General features: G+C 39.3%; 1 long non-coding RNA gene across 2 annotated transcripts in view; it reads left to right on the top strand.

The window, feature by feature from the left end:
- Positions 1-13718, top strand: part of LOC116226422 (uncharacterized) — a 135905-nt gene extending 122187 nt beyond the window's left edge. The window contains exons 3-5 of one of the 2 annotated variants that reach the window (XR_016465006.1): positions 12679-12791; positions 12899-13036; positions 13404-13718. This is a non-coding gene — a long non-coding RNA (uncharacterized LOC116226422). Of the gene's footprint in view, positions 1-12678; positions 13037-13403 lie in introns of both variants that reach the window. The other variant, XR_016465005.1, reaches the window with a different exon arrangement.
- The last annotated feature ends 460 nt before the right edge of the window (positions 13719-14178 follow it).

The following is a 14178-nucleotide window of genomic DNA, read 5'->3' as shown; positions in this document are numbered from 1 at the left end:
GAAATACTGGTGACAGGTGGACGGTTGGACTGGGTGATCTTGGAGGTCTTTTCCAACCTTGATGATTCTGTGATTGTGGGGGAGTTTGGCACAGAAATGTTAGAAGATCCAAACAGATTTACCTGAATCACCAAGTACTGAACAGTCTGTAATAATTGCATCAAATGTTCGGAACATCAAAGTACCAACACAGAGGAGTGGCTGTTTACTGCTGTAAAGGAAACTGTGACTAGAGCAAGAAGATTTAAATTAAATGACAGTCTACTAAAGGTAAATGTTAGGACATTTCCCTGATTATGAGATTCACAAAGATTCCTAGGAAACCAATAGACATTTGGCTTTTTCAAACTTGCAGGTCTAAGTTCAGCAGAACAATACACAGGGCAGTTGCAGAGGGGTGACTGAACTGAACCTGCTTTGATTTATAATTATAAAAATTCTGCTGATGCAATCCAGAAAATATGGGCTTTTTTGCTGTCTCTAAAGGGCTTAGTTAAGAGAGACATGAGCTGCCTTTGGCTTTGTCTTGACACGTTGAGATTGAGATGAGGCTAACTAGATAGGGAAAGCTTGTAAGGCAACAGGGTGACAGAAACTGTAAAATTGAATAATTCTGAGTCTTACAACATTAACCCCTCAATATTTGGATCATAGTACCATATATTTCATCATCTGTAGCTGGACAGAAGGTGACAGCCTCAGATGAGATTGCAGCTCACTTAATTTCAGTAGCCTGAAACACAGACAGCTGCATCTGAAATAATCACCTTAAGTTCCATTTACTATCAAGGGAAAGAGATAAACATTCATGAAGCACAATCCATTTCATCTGAAAAAGTCCAAAATAAGACAAGAGGATGGCACTGGAAGTGAATATTTCTTGCTGTTTCTTGTAATGGCTGTCTAGAACAAATAGCCAGCATGGATGACATAGTGAAATTATTTCCTTCTTTTTGTCTGGGGTGGACATCGGTACAGATTTTCTTTGTCCAAACTACTGAGCAGTTCTGTGATGATTGGAAGAGCACTAGAAATGCAGTTCAGAGATTCTGCAAAATGTAGTTGTTCTGTTCCTGCCAGAGACAGGATACTTCAGGCTCCAGACAAGTCTTTCCTAAATTCTGCCCTAGTTTGAAGTGTATTTCTTGTTCCAATGCAAAGTCAGTGCTTATTTTTAACTCTGTCAAGTGTTTCATCTATGTTGTAGCTAGGTCCTGCTGCTAACATAATTAAGATCTCCCACCCTGAGACCAGCTCTTCTCAGTGGTCTGCCACAGCCTCCTTTCAGCATGCCAGGTAACAGTGCGCTGGTCTTGTGATTCATTTGTCTCATAGTTCTCTTCTTTCATTTATGCATGTAGAGGAGGATGCCCGCTGTTCTTAAGCCAAACTGCACCATCACCCTGGTGAGTCTGAGGGTGAGTCTCCATACTGTAGCTGTGGAACTCCTTGATAGCAGCTGCCAGAAGCATTGTCTTGTTCTGCTCCTCTATCCCCCAGCTGTTGTATATGATAATAAAGATACTGCCTCAAGTGTGACCTGACACAGCTTACCGACCCAAGGAACTCTTTTATTTCCTTCAGAACTAATTTTTCACTGGATCAGCCAGTTGAACTGTCTGCCTTGTATTTACACTTCCATTAGGTATGGTATGCAGGAAGCATGGCCACATATTGGCAGGGGTACAGAACTCTTTCCATCCCTTCCACTGCATCTTTGCATCATCTTAAATGCAGAGTAAAATAGAAATGACTTCAGTACCACTGTTTGTCTGGGTGGTTATTGACCTTCAAGAACAGAAGGTTTTTAATGTACATAATTGTTTGTTGGTGTCCAGTTAATTGGGTTTAGTTTAGCTCTATAAATGAGTTTATATTGTTAAGGAAAGTCTTCAAAGTCTGGTATCACTTGAGATAGAAAGATGTTACCGAAGTGGTGGGTCTCACTTGCAGCTCTGCTATTGCACTATTTTATGCTGTAGCATAGCATGCTTTTTGTTGTGCTGTTTTTTGTTTTTTTTTCCAACTGAGAGTAAAAAAACCACAAGATGGTGGTTCATACGTGAGTTGCAGCACTGCCCTGGCAAAGCAGGGCAAGTTCCCAAGCAGTAACCAAATTCAGAGTGACTACTGGAACTTTCCTTGCAGTTTCAGCTGCATGCTGCTCTTTAACTTCCTGTTCTAAAATAGCGAGGAATGTTGCTATCAGCATCTAGACATTTATTGCTTCCTTCCACAGCAGCAAGCGCAATTCACTTGCAGGCCTCAAAATATGCAGCTAGCCCCTAAAACTGATAGCACCTCAGTAGATGGATGGTTTTTAATGATTGCACCCATAATGCAGACCCTTTTGGCAACAGGAAACTTGCTAATGCAATTTAGTATTATCTTTCACAGCAGGAGTTCCCCTCAGGGAAAGACTAATGTTTATTGTAATGCTTCAATTTCATGAGGTGCCTTGAGAACACTGAATTATTAGGGATCAGGAAGATGTTAAAATCTTAAAACCAGAGTGGGCAGTTTGACCTGGACTGACAATTACCTGAAAGTGCATCTCTTCCTGAGATTCCTACTCTGTGTAGAATTTTCTGATTTTTTAAAATGATTTTTAATTTGCTTCCTGGTAGCAATCTTCAAAAATCAGAGTACTTCAGACATCTCAGCTTTAAGCACTCAAAATCACCGTTCCTGAAAGATTTGTCCTTACGGTAATACCTCACAAGTAAGTGGAAAAGAAGTGAGTCTGCGCAGATTTGCTGTATTCTGCTCCCACTTCATTGTCCCAATGCCAGACAGCCAGCCACAAATTGATTCCACCAGCACTGGAGGAAGTATTATGTATGAAAAAGGAAATTATGTCTAAAGTTTGTGAAAGAGCCCTAACTCAGGATTTCCTGTACTTTTAGTTTTTGTGTTATTTAGGAATGAGAATCAGCAACCCTAACACCATCTTAATGTAATTTTGTGTGCGTATGCTGGAATTTCCCTTGGTTTTTTGGAATGCAAGTGAAGTCAACACATGGACCCAGATGAAATGTAGTTGAAGAAAGATTTTTATTTAAGTAAATATTGTCAATTGTAAATGTTTACATTTTTGTTCATAGAAAAGAGATGAATAATATATTTATATGCCAAACGCATCCTCTACCAGCCAACAAGGAGTTCAAGCTCTTTCTGGCTTCATCTACAGAGGAAAAAGAGCAGGGGAATTTCCTCTAAGAAACCTCTTTGGTCTAGTCCACCACCAGTTTCTATAGAGACAGTATTCTCAAAAATCATCCTCATTTATAGCTATAAATAACTCCCACAGTTCAGTGCAAAAGTAGAGCTTAGCCACCGAACATGCTGGGCATAAGTTGGCCATTATTTTTGGAGAAATGGAGATCCAAGGTAGATCAAATGTTTGTGTGCAGTTGTCAGTGAGAATTTTTATAACCATTGGAGGTGGAAAAGACATGCAGAAGCAGCTTGTTAATGACACCATTTCATTCTGGGAAGATTGCATCCGTTTCTGACATCTCAGGGAGGAATATTACTGCAAAGTGAACGCGGAATTGCATGCTACATGCTAATGGGAGGACAGGTACTACCTTAACCTGTCTTCCCTTCCTGTTAGTACAGCCACTGCACAGACTTCCTTGGGCATGTTGATTTATATTGCTTTGAAGCTCTGCAAAATCATTCATCTATTTTTCTTTATAATGACCACATAAGAAAAAAAAAAATATTGTCTCTGCCCTTCTGATGGGGAAACAAGTCCCAAAGCAATAAAGAGTTTGATTTTTAAGGTGCTTTGACACCTTGTTTAGAAGCTTAAAACTGTTCAAGTGCTTAAAGATGCAAGAAAACTGTGTGAAAGTGCAGACTCTAAGTGGAACATCACCTTATTCCCACCCTTTGCCTTGGTTTCCATGGGAAGGCAGTCTGTACAGAGACAGAGAGCCCTGGAATGCATTGCTTTGCAGTCTAGACGTGGCCATAGGCACCGAGTCAGGATATTTGAAAACACCAGGTGCCTAATTCCTATTATTCTGTGGCAAACAGGCCCTTAAGTGTCTCTGGAAAGCCTACTGACTACTTACCTGCATTCTTTAACAATTCTGCCTCTAATGCTCAAGATCACAGAAGTAGCCTGTGGCTGCCATACCAACCACTGGCATATTCTTTCTTCTATACCCATAAAGACTCATTAGAATGGGGAGCAGACAGTTTTCCTGACTGGGCAAAAATGAGATGTGAACATTATGTCAGAAGGGACAGGGGCTTCAGGCAAGACTTAGGTACCAAGCAGTGTTTCCACAACTGAGTATTCAGTAAGGTAATGAACCTAGCACTGTTATACTGTCCCCTGTATACTGTCCTGTAAATCCTAACTGGTGCAAATTTTTTTGTGTGTTCGTTTCACTACAGCAAAATGCTGTAAACTGCTTTGCATATCCACAGTAAAATATTTTCATTGACAGATGCATTACAGCAAATGAAAAGTTATGGGAAAAATGTAAATACTTAATTGAGGCAATATAAATTCAATACATGCACTTTATGGTAGACATCATCAGTATATGCATGTAGATAATTCTACAGTTTGTTACATTTGAATGTATTAAACTAAGATTAGTTGTGAACAGCAAATTAAGAAAAAAAATGCTGTTATTAGATATTGCTAATTTTCATAAAACTGAAAAAGAAATCAGTGGAGAGACATTCTTTTCTAGACACAAATAATGGGAAATTTTGATAGGCTTCCTTCAGGAAAATTTCACGTCATTGAAAAAGGGAGTCTCATGTTTTGAAATGAATATAATCACCCATTTTGCCCAGAATTGCATAACACGTTGGAGACCAGAAGTCTTCACCTAGATTTCTGTGCAAGCATCTTCAATACAGAGCTCATCCAGGAAGTTAGGATGCTGAAGTGATATCTGAAATGGGTCATGTTTTACCCTATTATATTTGTTTACTAGGACTCGGATAGGAGTGACAACTGTCAGTGCAGCACTGAGATTCCCAAATAAGGGTTATATTAGCTAGTTTGAATATGGGAATAATTTTGGCCATGGCAGTACAAATTAATTCACACTGCTTCTTAGCAGGGAAATTTAGCCTTCATGAGCTTCATGCTGCTGCAGTTTGTTTTTTTCTGGCATTCAGAGTATCTCTTTTAACACTAACTTGACAACACTGTGCTTGATTACAAAGTGCTGAAATCCAACTTTCATATCATGCTTTGTAACTTGAAAAGATTTCTTTGTTCTGTGTGAGTTATGTTTTATGGAGCACTCACAATCATATGTTTCTCTGCAGTATGGTGTGGTTGTTTTGGATGCTGCTTCACTTAGGCAATCATAGTTTTCAGCTACAAAAATAACTATAACAGAATTCACTGTTTGCATAAGTAAATTGAAAACAACGTATTACTGATAAAGTAGTACACAAATACTGCAGAGTACACTGTATGAAAAGCAAAAAATTTCCAGCTTAGTGTCTTTATAATAACAACTAGTTCTGTGAATGGTAAAAGCCTTGCTTCTTGAAGATTTTTGCATCCTGGTTTGATTCTCAGGTGCCTAAGAAGATCTCACCTCCAATTACCTGAGTGAAGTAATTCTATGGATAGGGATGTAGTGATGGCTGAACTCATGTTCTGTTCTTTCACATAGCGAGTGTTTCTTTCTGTTTGCCTGTTTTCATGAAAGGGTATTCATTTCTGTGATAACAGCCTTCTGAAGACATTGGTTGAAATAATCAGCAGGCTCAAAATTCACACAGACAGTAAGAAATGGATACACACATATAAACACATACTGTGTGTTACCAATGAACCTCTTACCTTAAGAAACCAGGCTAAGAATAGAAATGCACATTAATGAATAGTAACGAACCCCAGAACAAATTAAAGCCTGGTTTGTTCAAGGCAGCAAATCACTGCCACCGCTATTTTATAGGAGTCAAAGCTAAGCATTAACTAAATACTCATCACAATCTGTGAGTCAAATATGTCAATGACTGAAGTGTTTCACATGGAAATATTTTTACCAATACTGAAAATATTCATTTAGTTTTCCTGTAGAATAATCTTTATAATTTTCAGCTGATCTCATTAGTTTAAATATTACCTAGAACTTTGTGGCTTTTTAATTAAGCCTTTGCAGTTGTGATTAGTGTGTATGTAACGGTGAGAGGTCTTTCATCCTCATTTATTATTTTCTTTCAGTTTCTAAGAAATATGTTCCCATTAATAGCATTTCCAGCTTTTTGTTCACAAAAGAATCGTTTCCAGAATCGACACTGACACATCTACTGGGCAATAACTTTCTCAGAATAGGCTGGGATCTAATCATCAGCTTGAGTCATGAACCTGAGGAACAAGAGGCAGATGCAGCACTGCTTTACCACTCCAGCACAAATAAGAGCCACGCTCCCACTGCAACCTCAGCATATTCCAGAGGCAGCTGCCATGAAGGAAAGCAGGAAGATGAGATATGTGGTTGTGCCAGCTCACTTGGTTTATTTGGGGCTGAAGTGCAGCACGTATGAAAATACTGGCAGGCCATGGCACCTTCAGGTGCAATAACAATCTAGCATAAGTGAAGTAGTGTGGATAGGTAATAGAGGACACACTGGCCACCTCTCTGATGTAGTGAAATGCCCCTTCTGTGTAGAAGTCTGTAACAAACGCATGGGCTGTACTGATGCTTTGAGGCTAACCGTATGAGGTTCAGCAAGACAAATTGCTGGGTCTTGCACTTGGTATACAGCAATCCCATACAACACTGCAGACTTTGGACAGAGTGTCTGGAAAGCTACCCATCGGAAAAGGACCTGGGTGTATCAGTTGACAGTTAGCCAAACATGAGCCAGCAGTGTGCCCAGGTGGTCAGGAAATCCAAGGCATCCTAGCTTGTGTCAGAAATAGTGTAGCCATCAGGACCAGAGAAGTGATGGTCCCCCTATACTGGGCTCTGGTGAGGCCGTGCCTCAATTACTATGTTCAGTTTTGGCCCCTCACTGTGAGAAAGATATTGAGGTACTGGAGTGTGTCCAAAGAAGGGCAACAAAGTAGCTGAAGGATCCAGAAAATAAGTGTCATGAAAAGTGGCTGAGGGAACAGCAGATATTTAGTCTGGAGAAAGGAAGGCTGGTAGGAGAACTTACCACACTTCACACCTACTTCAGATGAGATTGAGTGTGTGCAGTCCGTTGTTCCAAGCAGCAAGCAGTAAGACAAGAAGAAATGGCCTCAAGTTGCACCATGGAAAGTTTAGGCTCAATATTAGAAGAAATTTCTTCACTGAAAGGGTTGTGAAGAAAGGAACAGGCTGCTCACGCAAGAAGTTGAGTCACCATCCTTGAAGGTATTTAAAAGGCATGTAGACTAGGTGCCTAGGAACCTGGTTTAGTGGCAGACTTGGCAGTGTTAGGTTAATGTTAGATTTGATGATTTAGGCAGATCTTTCGATCTTTTCCAATCTAAATAATTCTATGATTCTAAGTGGGACTGGTATGACTTTTCATCTCCTTCTCGGAATTTCCAATATTCTTTCTTTTATAATAGACAGAGCCTCTGTGGGCCACTCTTTTATCAGCCACGGATGTCTCATATTGAAACAAGAGTTTCTAGAACTAGGTCAGATTAACCTCAGGTTCAACACCAGCACTGCACAAAACTTGTGCGTCGATAATCTGTGGTAGAGGTTAAAGTGGACTTAAAATAAAATTCAGTATCAAATTGAGTCAGTCCTTCAGCTCATGGCTTATGCCTCACAAGTTCTTGCACTTATGCTAGCTGTGGCACTTGTGGGACTTTAACCAAACAGACCAAACTCAGAAACCCAGGGAAAAAAAAAAAAAAAACACACCAAGGAGGCAAATTATTTTTTTTCTGAGGCTAGTGAGTTGAATCAGCATCAGGAAAGGGAATTACAGGGTGGCTAGAAGCAGGGTCAGGGAAGATAGCAGCAAGGAGCTGGATTGCCCCTTTTCTAGCCATGAATCCTTAGGGTTTCTCTATCATTTTATTTGACTATCAGATTCTAGGCATTATGGCAGTGAAAGACATTTAGCAGGAAGAGGGAAAGCAAAAGCTGAAAAACAAACAGGTGGCTGAACAGCAGACACAGATGAGGCTTTCTTTGGATTTGTATCTCAGGATTGATTTTAGATGTGGATTCTGTCAAGTCTACCTGGTTTTGTGCTCACATTTCCCCTTTCCTTCAAGGGAGGGATTTATAAGGGTCTGTCTTTCTTGCTTAGTCAAATCTTTGTTCCAAACTTTGCAGAAACCTAAAATCTGCCAAAAATGTCTGTCTCAATGCAAAACTTCATTGAAATAAATCCTCTAAGTTCTTACAGGACACTAATAGTCAAGAAGCATACCGACCAAGACAGAAAGTAAAATAGCATAGGACATATTTGCTTAGAAAGAGAAAGAAAAGTGTCACATCGTAATGTTCTATTAAAAAAAAAAAAAAAAAAAGGATCAAGAAAAAGTACTGAAATGTCAAAATTGGAAAAGAAAAAAATATTGCAATTTTATAAATTGTTAGTCAAAACATACTGACCAACCTTTTAAGACTACAGTTCAACATATATTTTACACCTTCATGGATCTCAGGGTCTCACAGAGAGACAAGCACGTAATTTACTCATACATTAAGTGTAAGGAACAGAAATAATGTGCATACCTTTTCAGGCCAGCAGCTTAGTAAAGATAACCGGAGATACAATTCCACCAAGGGCCTGTCACTGTATGGGTTGTAATTCTAATTTACAGCAGCAATAGCACACCCTGCATGAGCCTCACTTGATTCAATAACATTCTGTTATTTCTAAGAGCTGCACAGCAAACCTTTATCAATCTCCCAATACTAAATATATCAAGATGTGACAATCACCCCTTTCCTTATGGATTAAATAACGATTTGAAATGTCATATTTGGATGTAGTGAGCAATATGCCTGCTGCCAACAATTGACAGCAAACCACAGTAGTTAATATGACTCTATGACACATGTGAAAGCAGGCAAGCCTGAAGCATGAGCATAAAGCATATTTGAGGCTTCACTTACGTATTTCAGCAAATTGATCATATATACCTATTAATATTTCAAGTTATTTTTATTTAAAAATATCTTCGCACATGGTGAAAACTAGATACAGGAATGCTTAGACACCCTCTTGTTAATGAATTACCCTCAATTGAAATTCCTCTCACAAATATCCTTACACAGAGGAAACATTTTTCCCCTCATAAACTTCACTCCCATTAGAGAACATTTTATATCTTGCCTGCAAAACAGAAGGATATTTTCAAAGCCTCACAAGCCTTTTCTGATTAAGGTAAACAGTGTAATTACCTATCTAAATATTTAGTGTGCTTCAGTAGGCTGAGTGACAGTTCTCACACTTAACAGACTTTATTTTACCTGTCCACCTGGCCTGGATCATGAGCTATACTTCAAATTCTTCATGAGCAAAAGCCTAGTCATTTAAATGCAAATTATCTATGCCCATGAATTGGGAAATAAGCTCCAAGGTTCTTCCCCAAATTCTACATTTACTGCTTAGAAGTTGGGGTTTTTTAGAGGTCTTTCCTGCTTGGGTGTTTTTTTGAGCGTCACTAAGCACCAGTATAAAAGCAGTGTCAGCTTCAGACATTGGGTTTTATCCAGGTAGGGTATGCTTAGCTGGGAGTTGTATGTTTCACCTGCGGCTAGAATGGATGTTTTGTGCCAGAGAATGTCCCAGAAAAAAAAAAAAAAAGAAATACAGTCCTATAGGTATAGGTTATTATCGCAGAAGGGGTGGACATACAGACGTCAACGGAGAGCTGACCTTTCCTCATGCTGACAAAGTTTCCCTGGCTCCATTCATGTACTAATGGATTTGCCTACCTACAGATGTCTTGATGTTTACTGTGATCAAGCCTTGTGTTTCTTCATATTCATGACAAAAATGGCATCATTAGTTTAAGCTGTAGCAGTCCTCCACTGGAGGTTAGTGTGCTCAAAACAAAGACAGCAAAAGAGAATGGATTTACATGTTTCAGCCAATTCTCTACAAAATCTGGTGCAGGGTTGGTAACTTCAGGGAGAGAGGTGGAACACAGAGCTGGGGGCAGTAATTTCTTAAACTGCAAAAGCAGAAGCTAGATTTGTCAGAGCTTGTTTGACCATGCTCTAACTACCCTTTTTGAAGTGCACAACTAAGCTAAGAAGAGACAGTGCTGCCCATTAAAAAATGCCTTTGAAGATACCTTTGAAAACAAAGCCAAGTCGATTATATGACTATACATTTGTGTGAAAAAATAGCTGATTTCATCTTTAAAATTACAGGAGAACCTCAACTGTAAATAGTTACGTGTATCAGAAACAAATACTGCTTTGGGAAAAAAAAATAATGTATATATATATATGTCCTCCAAACCTCTAAGAGATCTGGTCCTTTGGATTATAGGCCACCAACTGAAATTCATCATAAGTCAGTAACAAGATCCCTGAGGAAATTCAGCTGATCTGCTGATTTTCTATATGACCCAACATGAAACAAGTTAGTAATTTCCATTCAGAGACTAATAGGTAAATATCGCCGGCACCAGATTCTTCCTTTCAGCCCCAAATAAACAAAGAAGTACCACCTGCTATTGTTGTGTGAAGCAAAAACTATATTTCTCATCTTAACGTTTTCTTTGTCCTTTGTGGAAGTCTGTTCATGGAATCAGATGAAAAGACGTCATTGGTTCTGTGCAGAAAGTTCTTGTTCCGTAAATGAATAATTCAATTTTCAATCTTGTTAATCCACTGCCTTTCAGGAGCATTAAATTAAGTTTCAATTAAGTATTTCTGAAGTAATTTGACTGTTTATCTTCCTGTTTTCTACTCCATTAAACCACACCACCTATAGAAATGCTTAGAAAGACAATTTCTAAGTGCCAGGTTCTATTTGGAATTACTGGAGAACTGTTGGACACAAACGTAAACAAGATTTTAAACCTAGTTATTTATTTATCGGTGTTTTAAAAGAAGTTATTGGGTATTTTTTTCAGCTTCCTCACACTATAAATAGGCACCCTTTTCAAAATCTCTCAAAAGTAGTAATGTTCTCTGCGTAAACGTTAATCAGCTTACGCAGTGTATCATCCTCATGTCCCTTTAATGAGATTAAGCTCTTCTTGCTGAGTGCAAGGTTTCCTGCAGTGCTCCATTCTTCTTGCTGTTTCTATCAGAGGAAGACCCCACCCTTCCTGCGTCAAGTATTTTACAAACACATAAAAAAGATAATACCTGCTCTGACAGAAAAATTCCCTTCACTGGCTCTCTTAACATCACAGGGCAAGGTTCTCTGTACCTCCTGAGGCAACAAAGTGACTAAAGCTGCCAAAATGTGGAAGTACCTTTCTGGCATGTCTCTCCTCTTCCTTCAGGACCACCAATGACATTAAATGCTTGTAAACCAAGACTCAAAATATAAGCAGTACGAGTATGCCTACCTAACTTTAGCACATCAGAGGTTGACTGCACACTGTATTTCCTTGGTCCACTGAGCCATCTTCACCTACGCCTATCACCTTCTCAGTTGCCACTGTTTCTGGAAGTGTAAGGTGACCGAGTCAGTGAATTTATTTTAGTCAAATACAACCTTCTCTAGTGCTCTTTTACCAGGTGGCATCACACAGCCTCACAAAGACAGGTATCAGCACAGGCAAATGTGTGGTGCAAGGTTGCAGGGAGAAGCAGGGGATGCCTAGGTTATTGCTATGGCTGAAGAAATGTCAAGTCTGTTCATACTATTCCCTAACACTGTCTGTCTTCAAAATAGAGCAGAATATCTAATTCTCAGACTTTAATTCACTATGCCTCTAGGTAAAACTGGCAACCAGATGTAACAATTTTTTTATGAGTTTAAGAGAAAGAATGCAAGTATGATGAAGCGCATCCATATTAATTCTGCAGTGTGTGTGTGTAAATTTGTGTACACACATACATATACACACAGGGAGCAGTCTAATTCTTAGCCATTAGCTGTTCTCTGCTGTTCAGTCTGAATGGCTACAATGCAAGCAAGGCTTTATGCTCTACTGTTTCTCTGTGCCCTTGGGTGTCTTGTAAAAGGAAAAGGAAAAAAGAACTTGGAGAAAATGTTGCTGCTTTGTCTCTTCAGCTGATGGTTTTAGGAATATGTGAAACAGTTTCCAAAGGCTGCAGCCATGGTTCCACTCCCTGCTCTGCCTTTGAAAAACTGAGTAATCTGCTGTTGGTGAGAAGATTGAGATGTACAGGAGGCAGTTACTGCGGTGACCTCTGCCCACAGCAAGAGATCTCTCTATCTCCTTCCCCATCCCTAGTCTTGCTGCTCCCACTGTCACCACTCAGTAGGATTTCATCCTCATGCTCCAGCCTGCCTCCTTTCCTCAGCTAGGTGCAGCAGAGCTACATGTTCTTCTCTAAACCTCTTGTTTCTAAGTTAATTCTCTTCTACTTTACTCCCGGAAAGGCAGTGATGAAAGGTGCTGACTCCCTTTGTTTAGATAACAATTAGTATTCTGAGACCATCTCTTAGATGCTGCTGACGTACAAGCATATCTGCATAAGGAAAAAATAATATTTGCAAGAAATCTCACCCTCAGATCTTTAATACACATAGTTTGGCATGCTTAAGCATTTTCCTCCTTTTTCACAGGTATCGGGGAACCTTGTACTAGAGCAAGGAAGGCACTGAAGCTTGAACTAAAAATCTGAAGCACTTTGCTGTGTCATCTATCTTCATTGTCCCTTCTGGGAGCCACAGAAATGGTACACACCCGATCTGGGAACCAGAAACACCTAGCAACTGCAGCCTGAATGAGGGCTTGAAATGCTCTGCCATTTCATTTATCTTCTTTGTCCCTCCTGGCAACCAGAGAAACAGTGGCTGAAGGCACACCCCACCCAGAAACCAGAGACAGAAAGTGCTGTACCCTGAGCAGAAGCCTGAAAGCAAGCCATTCCATTCATCCCCTGCTTCCTGCAGCACTGTACCTGGCACAGGAGTCACTTAGGTAAACAAATGCCATCATGGTCCCCGTAACTGAAAAATGACGTAAGCTTTCCATACTGATGAGAAACACAGTCTGCCTCCATGTCCACAGGGCAGCTTGTGCTTCCCATTTGGGCATGAGCCAAGTTATAACCTTGTCTCACTGCATGGGTCTGTATAAATGCACCCCATTTGTGGTCTGTCAGAAATCTAGGTTGTGTGCAACCAATTACATCAGTAATTAAAGAAGCAACAAAAATTTCATTATGTGCTTTTGGTGGGAGAGAACAAATATACTCCCTCCAAACATCCTGTTAAAAGCACGTTGGTCTGCTCAAGCATATCATCAGGCATGAAGTCTAATCAGCTGACACTTTATTTATTTTCAGAATATGCAAACTAAGAGGATGGAACTTCTAGAAATTTTCACGGAGAAAATATAAGGTAAAGAGATTTTTTTCTTCTAATAAAAGCAAAGTCTTGGGCTCAAGTAGGTAGTGTACTAAAGTACAGATTAAAATGCAATTGTACTTTCCCAGACAGGTTACAGAAGTCAATGGATTTGAAGCTTAGTGTTCATTCCTCACTTCACCAAGACTAATATTTGGAATAGAACGTAAACTACTTTCTGAATACAGGGATGGGTTTCTATCACATTATTCAGAAAAACTAGCATCTTAGCCTATGATTCCTCTCGTTTTAGTAGTTCTGGGTTTGTTTTATTACAGAAATTATTTATTTTTATTTAGTTTACTGTTGAATAAACTTACGTGTCACTTTCAGAAAATTTATTTTGGCTTTATTTTTACTATTCATTTCAATTTTCCTTTCCTTTATTTGCATATATCTCTAATTTAGCATTAGACTATGAAAATAAATCACTGTATAATTCCACTGTATACTTATTAAAGCCTTCTTTCCTTGAGCTGGTAACGTTATGTAATGCATAAACAAAGGAAGAGGGCATAAAATCAGACTGACAGCACAGCTGTTTTCCAATATTTAAGATGGGACTAGCAAACCATCTTTAGTTCCAATGGTCTGCAAGCACTGAAACCAAGAATTAATTTGGTGACAGTGAAAATGCAATTCATTTTATCATGTACTGAAAAGATCTACCAGTCTACATTGTAACTTGCCGATAGGGATCAGAGGTTGTCCATC

Source organism: Phasianus colchicus, chromosome 3 (genome assembly GCF_987193195.1).
Source record: "Phasianus colchicus chromosome 3, bPhaCol1.hap1.1, whole genome shotgun sequence".
In the NCBI taxonomy this organism is placed as follows: domain Eukaryota; kingdom Metazoa; phylum Chordata; class Aves; order Galliformes; family Phasianidae; genus Phasianus; species Phasianus colchicus.
The sequence above is the reverse complement of the archived record's forward strand: the minus strand, read 5'-3'. Positions and strand labels throughout refer to the sequence as shown.